Source organism: Fukomys damarensis, unplaced genomic scaffold (assembly GCF_012274545.1).
Source record: "Fukomys damarensis isolate Sample0158 unplaced genomic scaffold, DMR_v1.0_HiC HiC_scaffold_14, whole genome shotgun sequence".
Taxonomy (NCBI): Eukaryota; Metazoa; Chordata; class Mammalia; order Rodentia; family Bathyergidae; genus Fukomys; species Fukomys damarensis.
The window spans coordinates 68,629,126-68,634,701 of NW_022900926.1; the positions used below are offsets into that span (position 1 = coordinate 68,629,126).

Sequence of the window (5,576 nt, forward strand, 5' to 3'; positions counted from 1 at the left end):
TTTTTTTTTTTTGCCCTGTGCACCTGCTGCCTTATTCATGCTTCACCACTGCTGTTAGGAAAATATATTTGATGCAGGAGAATGACTTCCTTCCAGACCTTTGCACTGGTATTGGTTATACATTTATTTAAACGCAAAGAGAGACTGCAGAGTGGAAGCTGTCGTGATCAGTGTCCTTTCCAGAGGAAAAAGCCATTGATTCACACTCAGGAATTAAGCTCTTGCGGACTCATTATGACTACTTAAACCTGCACTGAGCTCATGTTTGGAAATTCATATGATACGGAAACAAAGCCCAATATCAAATTCCAAAGGCATGTTACCTGGTTTAATCATACCTGCATACATACTTAGTCATAAGTCTAAGTATACACACACAAAAGTGCTGAAAGTGCATGTTTTGGAAAAATGAAATAGGGCCAAGGATTTAGCTCAGTGGTGCCACGCCTGCCTGGCAAGCGCAAGGTCCTGAGTTCAATCTCCAGCACTGGAAACAAAATTTAATAAAAGAAAAATGAAATAGCGACACTGAAATGAGTTCAGTGAAGGGTTGTTTTTTAATAAGAGATAGAGAAGAACACTGCAAACAGTCCACAGATTCTCACTGAACTCATACTCACATGTATACATTCTCACATGAAAACTCTTCTTCTAAAAAAAATAATTGAATGAGGGAAGCCACCGAAAACCTGAGCTAAGCCTAGAGTGCACATGAAGTTTACAAAGTGTTGCTGTTTAATTATTCTAACTCACCTTCTCATTATCCAAGGTGGCATAGAAGCAAAGGCAAAATGGGCCAGGGATTTAGCTCAGTGGTTCTGCTGTGCCTGCCTCACAAGCACAAGTCTGGAGTTTGATCCCCGGTGGTGGGGGGGAGAAAGAAAGAAAATGTCCTCCTCTAAAGTCTCAGGTGTTCAGAGGTGAGACTTTTGGAAGCCATGATTGGCTCACAAGGGATCTAATTTCATTAGTGAATTAATCCATTGATAAAACCATAGTCTGATGGCATCGCTAGGAGGGGATGGCAATGGAGAAGATGGGGCCCGTGAAGGGAGTGGGTCCAGGGGTGTGACTTTGGGGACTGTGTTTTGTCCCTGGCCCTTCTTGGTGGCTGTTTCCCTCTCCTCTCTCTCTCTCCTTCCTGATTGCCGTGGGATGAACAGTTTTACTCACCTTGCCCCTCCTCCATAACGTTCCTGCCTTGTCACAGGCCTAGAAGCAATAGATTTTCTGATGTAGATATGTAAAATGAGGATAATTATGGCAACCACACAGGGATTTTTTGGCAATGTATTTTAAAATTTACATTTATATATTTATATTTATATGCCATAAAATTCAGTGGTTTTAAAACCTTCACAAGGTTGTATAACTATTGCCTCTAATTCCAGAATATTTTTATCGCCTCAAAAATTAGCAGTTACTCCCCACTTTTCCTCTCCACAGTCCCTGCTTTACTTTCTGTCACTATAGAATTTTCTGTACTTAACATTTTAAGACTCACGTAATATAAGACTGTTTGTGTCTGACTTCTTTCACTTAGAGTGATTTTTCAAGATTTATTCACAGGGCCGCATATCAGTACTTCAATCCTCTTATTTGCTCAATATTATTCCATTATATGGAAATGCAATATTTTATTTATTAGTCCATAGAAATTTGAGTTGCCTTCTTTTTTTTGATGTTATGAATAAAGCTATCATTAATATTAGCATATAAACTTTTCCGTTGCCCCTATGTCCTCAATTCTTGTAAGTATATAACTATGAGTGAAATTGCTGGGTTATATAAGCTCGGTTTTTTTTCTTTTCTGTCTTGCTTTTTTTGGTGGGTGGGGGTCTTGTTTATTATCTCTACCTGTTGCTTGTTTATTGCTTTGTTGCAATAGTAGGTGTTGAATCCAGGGGCATACACATGGTAGCCTTGTGCTCTACCGCTGAGCTACATCCCTATCTTTTACTGTAGACAGGTTCTCATTAAGTTGCCCAAGCTGGCCTTGAACTTGAGATCCTCCTACCTCAACCTCCTGAGAAGCTGGAATTACAGGCTGTGCCACTGCATTCAGCTGGATTGTACAAGATTTTGTAAGGATTAAATGAGAAAATGCATAGAAAGTATTATTGTGCCTACCACATAGTAAGCATTCAATTAAACACAAACTATTATTAAGGATTAGAACGTTCAATAAATATTCAACTCATTAGATAAAAATGAATTGAAAGAGATTGAATTAGATCATCCAATAAAGATATTAAACTATACGATGTAAGAACGCCCCTCTCTCACTCTGAACATCTACAATGTTTTGTTGAGAAGCAAAATATTAACAACGATTTAAATATGGATATCCAAGTTCCAAAACAAGAAATCAGAATCTCCAGGGGCTCACTGAGGGCTGCACGGCAAATAACGAGTGGAACAGCAGATGCCATGGCAGCAGGTGAATTTAGGGCCTGAGACTTTAATCCACAGAAAATTGGACTGGAAGCTCATGGTAGCAAAAGGTTGGAACAGTTCAGCTCAGCACGTCGCAGGCCCTGTGTGGATGGCGTCAGGAGTGTGAAGTTAACAACCTAGGTCACTGCACAGGCACCACCCCTCCTCTGCCCATCCCCCCCCCAGAGGATGAAATTCTCAAGCCCAGGGCCAAAGGTAAAAATCTGCACAGAAGCAGTGAACACCAGGGAGCCCCAGGGAAGATGGCCAGAAACCAACTCCTGAGGGCACTACAGCCTGAGATTAAATGGGACAGGCACAGTGATGGTCACCTCCGAAGAGGTGCTCACAACCAACAAGGACCAGGGAGAGCATGAGGAGTCACTCACAAGAAAGAAACCAGGCAAAGAAAGAAGTAAATATCAGAGGTGGAAGAAGAAAATTTCTAGAACATTTTCAGAAAAGAACAAGCAGGAAAGGAGTTAAGGGAATGCATTGAATTATTATAATACATTAATTTAGCCTGGATTTAACTATTATTTAAGCTGTATTAGACATATTGTCTAATAATAGAAAAAAATTGAAGGAAATATATGTGAATTTTCCAGTGAATTTTTAAAGTTGTTCCAAACTTATTTCAAAATATTATTTTTCAACTTCTTTTTTCTTTTTATTCTATTTTTTTTTTTTCTTTGAGACAGGGTCTCACTCACTATGTAGTTGAGACTGACCTTGAACTTACTATGTAGCCCAGGCTGGTCTTGAACTCACAGCGATCCTCCTGCCTCAGACTCCTGAGTGCTAGGATTACAGGCGTGCACCACCATGCCTGGCTATTTTCTTTTCTTTTTTAATTATTTAACAGTTTACCCCGAGCATCACTTGGGCAGCTCATTTGTTTACTTACTGACTTCCCCAGCTTTGCTCAGGCAGACATCATTTCAACTAGCCAATTCTTGTATTGAATAAATTTGATTAAACTGTTGTTTTTATATTTCCTGTTATATTATGAAAAAATATGTAATTTTTGGTCATGCTCTATTTAAATAGTTGGACTGATAAGTGGTTAATATGTTTTTATGAGTGAGTGCCTATTAATTTTAAAAAATACTGCTTGGATATGCGACTTTTATGCATGTATATATTGTGACCTAAACTCACATAGTTATGTGATAATGGCTTACATTACAATAAAAAGTAAGACACTTACCTGAATAAACAAACGTCTGTAATCTGTAACAGGAAAGCTGCAAATGGGATGGCTGGGGATTTAGCTCTGCCTGCCTCACAAGTGCAAGGTCCTGAGTTGAATCCTAGGTACCGGTTTAAAAAAAAAAAAAAAAACTACAAATGGGAGAGGCAGCACTGTGTCTTAATCCTTCTTTTGCAGGCTGTATTAGTCAGCTTTCCCACTGCTGAGACATAAAGCCCTACACACACCCTGAAGAATGAGAGGTTTCATTCACGAGTTGGAGGAATTCAGTCCATGGCCGGCAGGCTCCAGTGCAGGAAGATGGGAGCAGAAGAGCACGGTGGTGTTCATGGTAGCCAGCAAGCAGAGATGGGGAACATAAAGAGAGGAACCACACGTGGCATCCAAGGAGACCCCTCCGTGCACTAAAGACTCATCCTGAACTCTGTTAATCTGCAAAGCATTTCATAACCCACTGAAATTCAGGTATCGACATGGATGGTCACATAGACTAAAGGTAATCTTGAAAATGAAAGCAAACTAAAACTATTCGTACTTGGTAATGTGACTAACAGAGGATGTGGAGCCCGACTTACCGAGCGTGGGAATGAACACTGTAGAGTCAGATCCCAGGACATAAACAAGAGCCAGGTAGCTCCTCTGTGATGCCATCTATTGGGAGGCTGACTCTGGGGACCATGGGAGGCCAGGCTGCTCAACATTGCAACACCCCTTCGCAACACAGAAACAACTTTGCAGGTGGTGGTGCAGGCCCGTGATCCTAGCATTCTGAGGCACGAGGCTGGAGAAGGTGAGTGTGGCCTGGCCAAATTACAGGACCTTATGTCCAAATAAGAAACGGAAAAGGGGTTGGGGTGCAGCACAGTGTAAGTATCCTCATTTCACACACACACACACACACACACACACACACACACACACACACACACAGTAGGGACCTACATAATATAGCATTTATTCATTTTGTCGTATTTTTTTCTTTTCCCTTATTCCCTTTCCCCTACCCTTCCCATTTTCCCTACACCTTTAGCCCTTTTCTTACTATTTCACATGGTCAATTATCCTGTTAGGCTCTTACGTACTATTATAGTTTTTCACACCAGAGAAAGAAACTATTCAACATTTACACATGTGTGACTTATTTATTTCACTTAGGAGTATATCCTCAGTACACATCCATTTTCCTATGAATGAATCTAATTTCTCATTCTTTATGGCTGAGTAGTATTCCATTTTATAGAAAAACCACATCTTCTTTATCCAGTTTCCAACTGGTGGGAAAATGGGCTGTTTCCAAGTTTTAGCTATTACAAACTGTGCCGCTATAAACATGGGTGCACATATATCACTGTGGTATGATTCTTTTAGTTCTTTTGGTGTTTGTAAATGGGGAGGGGAAGCGGGGTGAAGAGAGAGCACGAACAAGGGGAAAAAATGAGAACCAAGACTTGTCATGTAAAGGTACAAGATCCCAATAATAATAAATGTAATTGTACTGTATACCTAAAATGTACCAGTAAACTCAATAAAAAAAAAAACAGTTTCAGAGTACATAATATAGCATTTATATTTAGCACAAGTAACTGAAGTTTAAACATCACATTTGCTTCATGCCAAAGAAGTAGCAGGGAGCAGCTCAAGGCTGCTGTGCGATTTCAACAGGCTTTTTCCGTTTTTTGTATCCACCATCCTTAGGTCTTTGTCTTTGTGCTTTTCACCTCTTTCTTGCAAGATGGTTGCTGCCTTGCCTGATATTACATCTGTACTCCCCATGGGGAGAAAATGAAAGGGAGAAGTAGAAAGGGGCTGTGTGTTGGAAAAATAAGAACTTTCACAGCAGTGCTCCACTTATATCCTATAGAATAGGACAGGGATGTATGGTACCTTTGGGTGCAACACAGTCTATTTAAGCACATGTTTTTAATTT

The 5,576-nt window shown here is 40.1% G+C and overlaps 1 long non-coding RNA gene across 1 annotated transcript in view; it reads left to right on the top strand.

The window, feature by feature from the left end:
* LOC104865431 overlaps window positions 1-4,561 on the top strand; it is a 44,983-nt gene extending 40,422 nt beyond the window's left edge. The window contains exon 3 of the long non-coding RNA XR_781149.2: window positions 3,827-4,561. This is a non-coding gene — a long non-coding RNA (uncharacterized LOC104865431). The remainder of the gene's footprint in view (window positions 1-3,826) is intronic.
* Window positions 4,562-5,576: the final 1,015 nt, after the last annotated feature.